Source organism: Pleurodeles waltl, chromosome 1_2 (genome assembly GCF_031143425.1).
Source record: "Pleurodeles waltl isolate 20211129_DDA chromosome 1_2, aPleWal1.hap1.20221129, whole genome shotgun sequence".
In the NCBI taxonomy this organism is placed as follows: Eukaryota; Metazoa; Chordata; class Amphibia; order Caudata; family Salamandridae; genus Pleurodeles; species Pleurodeles waltl.
The window spans coordinates 1,287,902,853-1,287,917,985 of record NC_090437.1 but is presented as its reverse complement, the minus strand read 5'-3'; the positions used below and the strand labels follow the sequence as shown (position 1 = coordinate 1,287,917,985).

General features: G+C 47.9%; 1 protein-coding gene across 2 annotated transcripts in view; it reads right to left on the bottom strand.

The window, feature by feature from the left end:
- ATRN (attractin) overlaps positions 1-15,133 on the bottom strand; it is a 670,776-nt gene that overhangs the window by 21,491 nt on the left and 634,152 nt on the right. The window lies entirely within an intron of this gene.

The following is a 15,133-nucleotide window of genomic DNA, read 5'->3' as shown; positions in this document are numbered from 1 at the left end:
ACAGGAACACGTCCGAACCCGATGGCGGAAAGAAAACAATCGAAGATGGAGTCGACGCCCATGCGCAATGAGCACAGAAGGAGGAGTCACTCGGTCCCGTGACTCGAAAACACTTCTTCGAAGAAAAACAACTTGTAACACTCCGACCCAACACCAGATGGCGAGCTCATGCATACCATGTGTATCTACAGCGACAGATGCCATCGAACCTAGGATTTACAGGTAAGTAACTTATCCTTCTCTTCCAGGGGATCCTCACAATAGTCATAAACATTGAATAGATTAGCAAGCCCATCCCTTAACTCTGCGGACTGTCTAATAGAAGTGCAGGAAGAGATATGTATTATGCAAACAAATTTCTCAGAGAAGCTTGCCCAACTTGGGCGTCTGCTCTTGCATCTGAGTCCAAACAGTAATGCCTAGTAAATGTATGTACAGACTTCCATGTCGCAGCCTTACAAATTTCAGAGATTGGAACATTATTAAGGAGGGCAGCAGTAGCCGCTTTTCCTCTTGTCGAATGCGCCTTAGGTCTAGCAAGTAGTTGTTTGTTAGCCAATTGATATGCATTAACAATACAAGAAACTATCCATCTAGATATGGTTCTTTTTGATGCTGCCTCTCCTGTTTTCAAATGACCATAATTTACAAACAAGTGGTTGGCATGTCTAATTAGCTTGGTTTTATCCAAATAAAAGTTTAGCACGCTTTTCAAATCTAGGGAGTGCAAAGCTTTCTCCGCCGGAGTCTCCGGATTGGGGAAAAAAGTTGGTAGAGAAATAGTCTGATTCATGTGAAATTCTGACACCACCTTCGGTAGGAATGATGGGTGAGTACGCAGTACTACTCTATTCTCGTGGAAGACTGTGTACCGTTCTATGGAGGACAAAGCCTGAATCTCACTGACCCTCCTTGCGGAAGTAATGGCTACCAAAAAAGCCGTCTTCCACGTAAGGTGTTACAAAGAGGCTTTGTGTATAGGTTCGAAAGGAGGGCCCATAAGTTTTAATAGCACTATGTTCAGCTCCCATGGAGGGGAGGGTTTCCGAATGGGTGGAAAAACTTTTTTCAAACCTTCTAAGAAATCCTTGACTACTGGCCTTGTAAAAAAGGATTCCTGAGAAGGTGACTTACGATAGGCTGTAATGGCAGATTAATGTACCTTAATAGATGATACCTGCAGACCCGATTTTGCCAAATGGAGTAGGTAAGACAGTATGACCTCCTCCTGAGCCAGTATAGGATTCTGACCTTACTGACGACACCATATGTGGAACCTTTTCCACTTGAACGCGTAAGAACGCCGCGTGGAAGGTCGTCTGGACTCCTTCAAGATGTTCATGCACTCCTGCGAGAGCCCTAGGTGCCCATACTGCAGGAATTCAGGAGCCATGCCGTCAAGCTCAGAGAGGGTAGGTTGGGGTGAAGTATCCTGCCGCCCAGCCTGCAAAGGAGATCCGGTCTGCACGGCAGCCTCCTGTGAGGTTGTTCCGATAGGTTGAGGAGATCTGTGTACCAGAACTGACGAGGCCATTGCGGAGCTATGAGGATCATTCTGGTGCTGGATCTGTAAAGTTTGTTGATCACCACAGGTATCAGGGGGATCGGTGGAAAAGCGTAGAGAAATATCCCTGACCAGTCAATCAACAGGGCATTCCCTCGGGATCCCGAACGGTAAAACCTGGACGCGAAGTCTGGGCATTTCCTGTTTACCTTGTCTGCAAAGAGATCCAATTGAGGCCGACCCCATTGAGCGAAGATGTCTTCGACAACTTCGTCGTGCAGGACCTAATCGTGGGCGTCCTCGAGGTGTCTGCTCAGGAAGTCCGCCTCCACATTTTGTTGACCTGGTAGGTGAACCGCTGTAAGCGACATTCCTCTCGCTAGGAGCCAATGCCAGATTGTCTGAGACTCCCGAGATAGGGGCAGGGATCTTGTTCCCCCTTGTCTGTTCAAATAATACATTTTGGTCATATTTTCCGTTTGTACTAGGAGAGATTTCCCCTGAATCGATGGAGCAAAAGACTTGAGAGCCAGATGGACTGCTCTGAGCTCCAGCAGGTTGATATGGTATTTTCCTTCGTTGACGGACCACAGGCCCTGAGCTTGAAGGGAACCTAGATGAGCTCCCCATGCCTGAAGAGACGCATCCGTTACCAGAGTGTCGGATGGCATTACCTGGTGAAACGGAGCTCCTACTGACAGGTGAGGTCTGTGCATCCACCATTGCAACGACTGTCGTGCTCCTATCAGAAGTCGCACTCTGTCCTCCCAGCGGCCTGTGTTCTGGTTCCAGTTGTTTTCAAGCGCCTCTTTGAGAGGCCTCATATGTAGCCTGGCATTCGGGACAATGAAAATGCACGAGGCCATGGAGCCCAGTAGAGATGTCACCTGACGGGCCGTAGGTGCGTCGGATTTCAGCAGGTCTTGACACTTTTTCTTTATTGATAATAGTCGTTCCTCCGAAGGATACACTCTTTAGAGCTCTGTATCCAGCATTGCTCCCAGGTAGTGGAGATTTTGCGTTGGAATCAAGGTGGACTTTTGGTAGTTGACTTGTAGACCTAGAGACCTGAAAACACTGAGTACAATGTCCCGATGGCTTCTCGCCTGTTCCGGAGAGGAGGCTTTCAGTAGCCAGTCATCTAGGTATGGGTAAATGAAGATTTTTTGCTTCCTTAGATGTGCCGCTACCACTGCTACGCATTTTGAGAAAACGCGAGGGGCAGATTTCAGGCCGAAAGGTAGCACCTTGAACTGATAGTGCTGTGAGGCTATCCGGAAGCGTAGGAATTTCCGATGCTTGGGAATGATCGGGATGTGAAAATACACATCCTGCAGGTCGATGGAACACAACCAGTCTCCCCGATGTAGCTCAGGGAAAATCTGGTGAAGAGCCAGCATCCTGAATTTTTGCTTTTTTATGTACTTGTTTAGTAGTCGTAAGCCCAGAATCGGTCTGAAAACTCCCTCTCGACCTTTTTTCGCTACCAGAATATAACGGGAGTATACCCCCTTCCCTCTGTGCGCGACTGGAACTTTTTCTATTGCTTTTTTCCGTAAAAGGGAGTGAGCCTCTTTGCGCAATAGGCTCATGTGAGACGGATTGCATTTGGTTGGTGGCAAGTGAGGAGGAGGTTGTCGGAAAAGAAGAGAGTACCCATTCTCGACAATGTTGAGCACCCATTTGTCCTTTGTTATACCACGCCACTCGTGAATGAACTCTGTGATACTTCCCCCCACCGGAGTGGTACATGGTGTTAAGGGAAGCGAGTCCTCATTGTTTTGCTGGAGTTTTGGGAGTGGACTGCTGTGGTCTACTTGACCCTCGGTCCCTCGCGGCCTTACGGGATTGAAAAAGTGGACGTCCTTGCCTCTGCTGTGGCCTCTGGGACCAATGAGGGGTTTGAACCCTCTGCTGAAAAGGGCGTCTGTCGTAAGGCCTATACCTTCGCCTGAAGTCCTTTTTTCTCTCCAGGCCTACTGCCCTCATGGTATCCACTTCCGTCTTCATGCGCGCCATCTCCTCATCTGTATGGGTACCAAACAGCGAGTTCCCATTGAACGGAAGATTTAGGATACGCTGTTGCGCTACCTGCTTCAATCCTGTCAGTCTCAACCAGGAAGACCTTCTTGCACAAACCCCATGTGCCTCTCCTGAAGACCATGAAGCCTGATCTTCTCCCTGCCCTTAAGAGTTCTTCTTGACATATTCTTGCAGTGCTTGCAAGTGTCAGGGCAGTGACTCTGAGGCAAGCACACAATGCAGAGAGTGTGTACAAAAAGGGAAGGCATTTTTCAGTCAGGAAAAAACTTCCAGACTCAGACAAAGATGTTAGATGTCGAGTAAAGGTGGAAAAAACGCTGCTCTGAAGTATTTTTCTGAGAAATACTCAGAAAAACTGAGAGCTCAATGCTCCAGGATCCTCTCAGAAAAAGCCGGAAAAAAGAACTGACCTAACTGTGAACCAACTGTCACCTCTCCTTCACCCCTGAGGCATTGTGGGATACTGGAGGTGCTCAGAGTCTTAAAGGCACGTGCCAGAATTTTTATGGTTCTCCTGTGTTAACTTGCATGCAGCCTATTGGCTAAGAATGCTCCATTGTTTTTCAATGTAGTTTTTTCCTCTTTTTTCTCTAATGTTACTACTGCTTATTTCCCTAGGCCCAGTTATGGGGCTTTGGTAAATATTATTTCTCTTATTGTAATTTTGAAAAGGACTTAAAAAAAAAAAAAAATCCATAGAAATAAAGCATTTTAGCCTGTTTATGATTATAGTCTGCATTGCTGTTTTACACATGTATGTATGAGTTTAGTATGAAAATCTGTCTACTACAAATGCTATAATATATTTTTCGTGCATATTTCATACTATATATGTGTGTATTTTATATATGCTCCGGGGTCCCCGCACAAGGGCGGGAATATTCAATGTTTATGACTATTGAGGAGGATCCCCTGGAAGAGAAATTTTCTTTCCGCACGCTTCCAGAAGTTTAGACTTCCTGCTGCAGGGACCAAAGGGAATGTACAAGCTGGCTGTTCAGATGAGCAGGTTACTTGAAAAACAAGTTACTTATCTTCGCTAATGCTTTACCTGGAAGACAATATTTAGTTGCAGATTGCTTACCTTTGAATTTCCCCCAGGCGTCAGACTGGATCTGGAGATTTTTTTGTTACCAGGGCCCCTGCGTTCCGTTATGTGGCAACAATTAGATCCGATTAAGATAACACTGGACATAATGAATGGGGAAGGAGGGAAGAGATGAGTAAGACCTTTGAGGAACCTACGTACAACAGGAGACTTAAAAGAGGGTAGATCAGGCAACTGCAAGAAGGCAGAAATGGCAGATAAATTGCCCTTAAGAGAGCCCGTAGTAAAGCTCTGCTGGACCAAAGAAAGTATAAGTAACAGAAAGAGTGGAAAAAAAAGGGGATCAACAGACATCTCTGCACCATGCCCCAAATTTCTTCCAACGACAGACATAAACCATTTTAGTGGAGGGACGCCTGGCTGCCAAGATGATTTTACAGACATCAGGAAGGAGGTCAAAAGCTGTCAACAGCAGCCCCAGATACCACACTCTCTGTGCTAAGTCCAGAACCACAAGGATTACTTGGGCCCGGTCGTTGCTGATCTTCTTGAGAATTCTGGGCAGGACTGGTATGGGTCGCAAGGCATAAAAGGGGGCCGGAATTCCGTTGCTGATATTCTTGAGAATTCTGGGCAGGACTGGTATGGGCCGAAAGGCATAAAAGGGGGCCGGAATTCCACTCAAGACAAAAAGCATCTTGGAGCGAGAGCTCCTGCGCTCCCAAACTGCTGACATTGTGTGTACTCAGCGGAGGCAAACAGATCTAACCAAGGCTCTCCCAACTGAAAGTTTACCTGTCAAAACCAAAATATACACACAGTCTGACCAAGTGAAAGAGAGCATCAAAGTGGAAGTCCACAAGAAGCTGGAATTAGAGGTTATTGAGCACTCTGACAGTCCCTGGGCTAGCCCAGTAGTCTTAGTCCCCAAACCTCATACCAAGGATGACAAGAGATAAATGAGGTTCTGTGTGGACTATAGAGGTCTCAACTCTGTCACCAAGACAGATGCACACTATATACCCAGATCTGACAAAATGAGTGACAAGTTAGGTGCAGCCAAATTCTAAAGTACCTTTGCCTTAACTGCAGAGTATTGGTAATTTAAGATGGCACCTGGAGCAAAAGAAAAGACAACATTCTCTACACCTGATGGGCATTATCAGTTTACTGTTATGCCCTTTGGCTTAAAGAATGCCCTTGCTACCTTCCAAAGGTTGGCGAATCAAGTTCTTGCTGGCTTGGAGTCCTTTAGTGCAGCATATCTAGATGATATTGCTGTCTTTAGCTGCACCTGGTAGGATCACCTGATCCACCTGGGGAAGGTTTTGCAGGCCCTGCAATATGAAAGCCTCATTATTAAAGCATCAAAATGCCAACTAGGACAGAGCACAGTTGTATACCTAGGCCACTTTGTAGCTTGTAGGTGAAAGCCAAGTGAAACACTTAGAAACAAGAGCCAGACAATTCTGAACTGGGAAGCTCCAAAAACCCTTGGCTTGACTGATTACTACAGGAGGTCTGTGAAGGGGTATGAATCCATTGTGACTACCCTCATAGAACGGACCTCCAAAAAGATGCCCAAAAAGGTAAACTGGACTCTTGACTGTCAAAAGGCCTTTGACACCCTGAAAGAGGCAATGTGCTCAGCACAAGCTCTAAAAGCTCCAGATTATTGTAGGCAGTTAATTGTGGAGACAGATGCCTCTGAACATGGGATAGGAGCTGTCCTGTCCCAAACCAATGATGATGGCCTTGACCAGCCTGTTGCTTTCATTAGCAGGAGTTTACTCCCCAGGGAGCAGCGTTGGAGTGCCATTGAGAGGGAGGCCTTTGCTGTAGTTTCCTCACTGAAAATGCTGAGACCATACTTGCTTGGTACTCACTTTACTGCTCAAACTGACCACAGACCTCTCAGATGGCTAATGCAAATGAAAGGTGAGAACCCTAAACTTTTGAGATGGTCCACATCCCTACAGGGAATGGACTTTTCAGTGGAACACAGACTTGGGACTGCATGCCAATGCAGATGGGCTTTCCAGGTTCTTCCACTTAGACAATGAAGACTCTTGGGAAAGGTTAGTATTATCCTCTTATTTGGGAGGGGTTGAGGGTAGTGTAGAAAAGTGCCCTTGATGGCATGGTTAACCCCCCACACTTTTTGCCTGATATTGATGCCAACTTTGATTTAGCGTGTGCTGGGATCCTGCTAACCAGGCCTCTGCACCAGTGTTCTTTCCCAAAATCTGTACCTTTGTTTACACAATTGGCACACCCCTAGCAACTAGATAAGTACCTTGTAAAAGGTACCCATGGTACCAAAGGCCCTGCGGCCAAGAAAGGTCCCCAAGGTATGCAGCATGTATTATGCCACTCTGGGGACCCCTCACCAAGCACATGCACACTGCCTTTGCAGCTTGTGAGTGTTGTTGGGGAGAAAAAGGCAAAGTCGACATGGCACCTCTCTCAGGGTGCTATGCCCGCAAACCACTGCCTGTGTCATAGGTAAGTCACCTCTCTAGCAGGCCTTACAGCCCTAAGGCAGGGTACACTATACCACAGGTGAGAGCATAGCTGCATGAGCAATATCCCTCTACAGTGTCGAAGTCCATTCTTAGACATTGTAAGTGCAGTGTGGCCATATTGAGTATTTGGTCTGGAAGTTTGTCATTACGAACGCCACAGCTCCATAATGGCTTCACTGAATACTGGTATCAAACTTCTCAGCACAACAAGCCCACACTGATGCCACTGGGGGGATATATTGGAAAAGGGCACCTAGAGGGCATTTTAGAGATGCCCCCTGCCTGTTAGCCAAACTGCTAGTGCAGGACTAACCAGTCTGTGCCAGCCTGCCACATTCAGACAAGTTTGACCACATGGGGTGAGAGCCTTTGTGCTCTTGGTGGCCAGAAACAAAGCCTATCCTGGGCGGAGGTGCTTCACTCTGCCCCCTGCAGGAACTGTAACACTTGGCGGTGAGCCTCAAAGGCTCAGACTTCTTGTTACAGTGCCCCAGTGCGCTCCATCTACTGGAGTTGCCCGCCCCCTGCACAAAGCCCCACTTTTGCCGGCAAGTCCGGCAGGGAAATTAGGGAAAGCAAGAAGGAGTGAACACCCCTAAGGTGTCCAGAGCTGAGATGACCCCCCTCTCAGCAGAATCCTCCATCTTAGTTTGGAGGAAGGGGCCAATAGGGTTAGGTTTATGTCCCCATCCCCAAATAGATTGGACACAAGAAGGGTATAGCGACACCCAGGGACAGAAGCCATTGGCCACTGCCCTCTGACCCCTGTAATGCCCCAAAATACAGGATTGAATTGCTCCCCTGAATCCAATCCCGGCGACCTCACAAGAAGAAAGAAGGACTGCTAAGCTGAAACCCCAGCAGAGAAACAGGAAGACGAAAACTGACTTGGCCTCAGCCCTACCAGCCTGTCCCCTGCAAAAAAAAGCGATGCTTCCTGTGGTTCCAGCGACCTCTGACAAGCTTCCAGAGGACTGCCTGCACCACAAAGGACCAAGAACTCCTGTGGGCAGCAGCCCTATCGAAGAAGAAACACCATTCAAGGACTCCAGAGCCTACCTGGATCCGCGAGTCCTGACCACTCTGCACTAGACGCCCACAGCCCGTGTCCTGGTGGCCCAACCGTCTAGAGGATCCCCAGGCGCTTCTAAGCAAGTGCCAACCCTGGGTTGACCTCTCCTGTCCCCTATGACAACGCCTGCAGTGTGAATTCAGAGGACCTCCCTGACCGCTGCAGTACTGGACAAAAATACTCGATGCCAAAAGGTACACTGCACCCGCAGCCCCCTGGCCTTGGGGAACCGACCTCCAGTGCAGCAATGTTCAGCAGGCGGCCCCCCTACTTGTCCAGCCTATGGTTTTCCAGATCGGACCCCCTGGACCCAGTCTGCAGCCTCTAAGTGACCCCCAGGTGTCCCCTCATAGGAAAGCATTGGGAGCCTGACTGTTTGCACCCTGGACCCAGCCGCCCCTGCTCCACTGAGGGTGTGTGTTTGGTGCTGACCTGTGAACCCCCCCATCCCACTGGTGCTCCTCTAAACCCCCCAGGTCTGCCCTCCAAAGACGCAGGTACTTACCTGATTCTGAGTGCCTCCAGTCTCCATAGGAGCCCATGTTAAACTTGCCTCATCGTTGACCCCTGCACCCGGCCGGCCCTGTGTTGCTGGTGGTAGATGTTTGGGTTAACTTGAACCCCAACCAGGACTTCCTAATACCCAGAAACTGGAACTGTAAGTGTTGCACCTACCTGTAAAACATAATAACTTGTCCTCCCCCCAGGAACTGTTCTGAAAATTGCAGTGTCAACTTTTAAAACAGATTGCCATTTAGTCAAAAACTAAAAAAGTACAACTTACAAATTCCAATCCAAGTGGTATTGCTAGATATATGAAAAATGTATTTATGTACTTTCCTGCAACTTGCATCTTGTGGTTCTAGAAATAAATTAACAAAATATATTTTTGCTGTATAAAAACAATTGGTCTGGAGTTAAGTCAATGAGTGTGTGCTTCCTGTATTGTCTGTGTGTGTACTACAGATGCTTGGCACTACCCTCTGACAAGCCTAACTGCTCGACCACACTACCACAAAAGAGAGCATTAGTATTATCTACTTTAGCCTCTGTTAAGCCTCTGGGGAACCCCTGGGCTCTGTCCACACTATCTCATTTTGATATAGTATATACAAAGGCAGCTTCCTACAAGCCTTATGAAGAGGAAATGGACTGACATGAGGACTTGCCAGAAACCAGTGGACTGGACACATCTCCAGCTACTGGTATGCTTATCTCCCTATCATGACTAGGGAGGAGGGAACCTCTTATGCAGTGGTGGTGAGGAGGGTAGCTGAGGTCCTTGACCTTCAGCTTCCCTCGGTCGCAGTCAAGACTAATCTCTTGACAGAAGTGCTGCACCCGGAGCTTCCGCATCCAAACCCCTGCTCCCTTTCACGGATGTCCTCACGGACGCCATTTTGGGTACCTGGTCCAAAACCAGCACAGGGGCTCCTGTGAATAGGACGATTGCATGCCACCATCGACCCGCACCTGGGAACCCAGCCTTCCTCATGCAACACCCCATCCCTGAGAGCTTGGTGGTCTAAGTCTCACTTTCCTACGGTGCATCCCCTACCTCTCCCCTGGGTAGGGACCCAAGAGTCTGGACTAATTGGGGAAGAAGATGTTTTCTTCCGCCAGCATGGCATTGCAGTCAATGAACACTGTATGCCTTTTGGACCGTTATTACCACATTCTGTGGGCCACGGTTGCAGAAGTACTGTCAAAGGTCTCGGAGGAGGCCTGGGATGTACACTCTCAGGTTGTTGCCAACCGGAGAGGTGCAGCAAAATTCACAATTTGTTGCATACTGGACACAAATAACTTGCTAGGTGTAGTGGTTTCAACATCAGTGGCCTTGAGGCTCACTGAAAATATCTGGCTTTTTGGGGGGTGCCTTACCTTAACTTATGGATATGCCCTTCAATGGCACCTTTCTCTGTGGAGATAAGGCAGATTCTGCACTCTAGCGGGTCAAGGACCTCGCAGCACCATTCAACCCCAACACCCCCCCCCCCACCTCCCCCCCCAAAAAAATAATCTGCCTTTCACTCCTTTTGTTGTGACTATGGAAGGGGCTTCCAACCATGCCAGTTCCTGTCCAGCCACCAAGCCACGCATGCTGTCCATCTTCAGCGTGGACAAAGTAATGGGACCCACCAACCTCATGGGTCAGATGGTCAACAGTTTGGTCAGTGAATTACCCCGTCCCCCACCACCTACACCCACCCACCCACACAGCAGCCTCTAAAACCTCAGTCTGACCCTCTACCATCATGCGTACCCAGTTGGCAGCAGGATTCACCATTTTCTGCTCCACTGGCAGTCTATTACCTCTGACAGGTGGCTTCTGTAAATCATCCAAAGGGGTACTCCCTCCCCTTCGATACTGCCCCTCCCATCATCTCATGACCAGATGACGGAGGATCATCTGTCCCTTTTCCGCACAGAATTTGCATCTCTCTTGGCCAAGGGAACCATAGAGATGGTTCCAGTGCCAGAAATAGTCTTTGGTTGTTATTCCTGCTACTTTCAGGTTCCCAAGAAGGATAAGGGTCTTCGTCCTATTCTACACCTACGAGCCCTCAATCTTTTCCTCAAGAAGGAGAAATTCAAGATGCCTACATTGGCTCAGGTTTTGTCTGCCCTGGACCAAGGAAACTGGATGGTAGCGTTGGACACACAGGATGCTTATTTCTACAACCTCGTCCTGTCTGCCCACAGACATTACTTGCTGTTCATGTTAGGCCACGAGCACTATCAGTTCAACATGCTTCCCTTTGGCCTTACCAGAACCCCTCGGGTGTTCACCAAAGTGATGGTGGTGGTTGCGGCTCATTTACGGAGATCAGGTGCGTCGGTCTTCCCCTATCTTCATGACTGACTGTTGAAGGTGAGCTCATCACAGGCTGTCATCTCCTACCTCTAGACTACTGCAAAACTCCTGCACTCATTGGGGTTAACTATAAACATGCCAAAGTCACCTCTGACTCCCTCTCAGAAGCTCCCTTTCATCTTTTCTGTTCTGGACATGTTGCACTTTTGGGCTTATCCTTCAAAGCAGCAAGTCCAGGATATTCGGGCTTGGTTACTGATGTTTCAGCCTCGATCCTGGATTTCGGTGAGACTAACTCTGAGGATGTTAGGACTCATGGCTTCCTGAATCCTGCTGGTGAGACAGGCCTGATGGCAAATGTGGGTTCTGTAGTGGGACCTGAAGTCCCTAGTTTTGACAGGTAAACTGTCTCCTGTGTCCACATCATGGGTACACAGGTGAGTCTGGCCAGGGGTCAAAGAGACGAGCCCAGCAAACTGTTGTAGGACTTGCCTGCAGTCAGCTCGCTGTTGGGCAGCGAGGGTGTAGGAAGTTGGTTCTGTATATACTATTTCAATTAAGAAATAGTGTGCACAGAGTCCAAGGGATCCCCTTAGAGGTAAGATGGTGGCAAAATTAGATAATTCTAATGCTCTATTTTGTGGTAGTGTGGTTGAGCAGTAGGCTAGTGTTAAGCATTTGTTGGACACAGGCAATAAATGAGGAACACACACTCAAAGACTTACTCCAGGCCAATAGGTTTTTATATAGAAAAATATGTTTTCTTAGTTTATTTTAAGAACCACAGGTTCAAGATTTGAAGTAAACACATAAAATGCAAGGTACATCACACGGGTAAGTTAAGAACTTTGAATAAAAGCAATATCATATACAGTCTTTGTTAAAATGGCAATACACTATTTTAAAAGTGGACACCGTGCAAAAATCAACAGTTCCTGGGGGAGGTAAGTATTGGATAGTTTGTCAGGTAAGTAAAACACTTACAAGTCTCAGTTCCTGGGCATAAGCAGCCCACCGTTGGGGGTTCAAGGCAACCACAAAGTTACCACACCAGCAGCTCAAGGCCGGTCAGGTGCAGAGGTCAATGAGGTGCCCAAAACACATAGGCTGCCACAAACCAGACAAGTTGCTGGCCAGATGGGGAGAGTGCCTTTGTCACTCTGTGGCCAGGAACAAAGCCTGTACTGGGTGGAGGTGCTTCTCACCTCCCCCTGCAGGAACTGTAACACCTGGCGGTGAGCCTCAAAGGCTCACCCCTTTTGTTACAGCACCCCAGGGCATCCCAGCTAGTGGAGATGCCCAGCCCTTCGACCACTGCCCCCACTTTTGGCAGCAAGGCTGGAGGAGATAATGAGAAAAACAAGGAGTCACCCACCATTCAGGATAGCCCCTAAGGTGTCCTGAGCTGAGGTGACCCCTGCCTTGAGAAATCCTCCATCTTGAGTTTGGAGGATTCCCCCAATATGATTAGGGATGTGCCCCCCTCCCCACAGGGAGGAGGCACAAAGAGGGTGTAGCTACCCTCAAGGACAGTAGCCATTGGCTACTGCCCTCCCAGACCTAAACACCCCTAAATTCAGTATTTAGGGGCTCTCCAGATCCCAGAAAATCAGATTCCTGCAACCTGAAGAAACAAGATGGACTGCTGACCTACAAGCCTGCAGAGAAGGAGGAAGACGACAACTGATTTGGCCCCAGCCCTACCGGCCTGTCTCCAACTTCGAAAACCTGCTCCAGCGACGCATCTGACAGGGACCAGCGACCTCTGAAGCCTCAGAGGACTGCCCTGGACTACAGAACCAAGAAACTACCGTGAACAGGGGCCCTGTTCAAAACCAGCTACTTCTTTGCAACAAAGAAGCAACTTCCAAGGACTTCACGTTTCCCGCCGGAAGCGTGAGACTCTGCACTCGACGCCCCCGGCTCAACCTGCAGAAAACCAACACCTCAGAGAGGACTCCCCGGCAACTGCGAGCCAGTGAGTAACCAGAGACGACCCCTTTAGCCCCCACAGCGACGCCTGCAGAGAGAATCCAGAGGCTCCCCCTGACCGCGACTGCCTGTAACAAGGGACCCGACGCCTGGAACCAACACTGCACCCGCAGCCCCCAGGACCTGAAGGAACCGAACTTCAACGCAGGAGTGACCCTCAGGCGACCCTCTGCCTAGCCCAGGTGGTGGCTGTCCCGAGAAGCCCCCCCTGTGCCTGTCTGCACCACTAGAGTGACCCCCGGGTCCCTCCACCGTTTCCTACCTGAAACCAGACGCCTGCTTTGCACACTGCACCCGGCCGCCCCTGTGCTGCTGAGGGTGTGTTTTGTGTGCCTACTTGTGTCCCCCGCAGTGCTCTATAAAACCCCCCTGGTCTGCCCCCCGAAGACACAGGTGCTTACCTGCTGGCAGACTGGAACCGGAGCACCCCTGTTCTCCATAGGCACCTATGTGTTCTGGGCACCTCTTTGGCCTCTGCACCTGACCGGCCCTGAGCTGCTGGTGTGGTAACTTTGGGGTTGTCTTGAAACCCCAACGGTGGGCTGCCTATGCCCCAGGACGGAGACTTGTAAGTGTTTTACCTACCTCCTAATCTAACATTTACTTACCTCCCCCAGGAACTGTTGATTTTTGCACTTTGAAAATAGCTTATTGCCATTTTTACAAAGACTGTACACGATATTGTTTTCATTCAAAGTTCTTAAAGTATCTAAGTGAAGTACCTTACATTTAAAGTATTAACTGTAAATCTTGAACCTGTGGTTTCATAAAATAAACTAAGAAAATATATTTTTCAATATAAAAACCTATTGGCCTGGAGTAAGTCTGAGTGTGTGTTCCTCATTTATTGCCTGTGTGTGTACAACAAATGCTTAACACTACCCTCTGATAAGCCTACTGCTCGACCACACTACCACAAAATAGAGCATTAGAAGTATCTACTTTTGCCACTATCTTACCTCTAGGGGGAACCCTTGGACTCTGTGCACACTATTTCTTACTTTGAAATAGTATATACAGAGCCAACTTCCTACATCCACAATCAGCATGTTATCTTTCGCAGAACTTGTGAAAGTATCATTTTCATCTAAACAATTATTTGTTATTACACCAGGTGACAAGTCTGATATAAACTCCTCAATGTCAACATCTCAAGCATTAACAATAGATATGGAAGGTTAACATAGTCCGAGTTGACGTATTTTCATTCTGCTGTTTGAGACCAAGTGAGGCTCGAATTTTGGAAAATCCCCACATGATTCTGCAATGCAGGCTTAAAGTTAGTGGTAAATATCCAATATAAATCCCTGGAACTGAGCACTGAGGAGAAGGAGCCTTTGTATCAGCTTATCACGGGAGGTCCTGCTAGAATGCTGGAACAGCCACTCTTAGGCCAAGAGTCAATCCGGTGAGGAGAGAAGCTGAGCCCTGCAACAAGTGTATTTGCGTAAGGGGGCACGCTCGCTTCCTACTTTAAGTCTGAAAAACACAGCTAATCTGCTGAGAACAAATATGCAGTGCACAGAACCCGAAGAAACTGTACAGGCAAGCTAGCTATTCCATGCTCTTGTAGTGTAGCACTCAGAGGTAGTGTTAAGGTGATAGAATGTTAGGAACATTCTACATGTTAGAACAGTTCATTGTATTCTTGCTGCTACCACATGCATTAGTGCTGTTTTAAATATACTCTGTATGCAGTATTAGACTGACATTATAATCTCTAACATAAAAAGCATCATTCTTAGTGCTGGGTTTGAGTGTGAGATTCCAAGAATAAAATTTAGTTTAAATTAATACTCAATTTGTGTCCCTGAACCATATATGGGACGAACAGTGACACAGAAAACACCACCTTCGCAGGAATGTGCAGTGGGTTGTGTGTGTGGCTGTAGTTAAAATTGACTTTCTTTCTCAGTGATGGTGCAATAAACTAAGTCCTTGCATTGCTAGGTTAGGAACCCAACCAAGGAGGCCTAGCATCTAGAATCCATGATTTTTTAAAACAGTTTGGCATCAACATTAAAAAAAAAATCAAAAGGTGAGGAATCCGTTAGAAGTATTCATCAGATGACTGGCTTGGAAAGTATTAGCAGCAACGTGGCTCAGAACATCAACCCCGCCAAGCCATTAC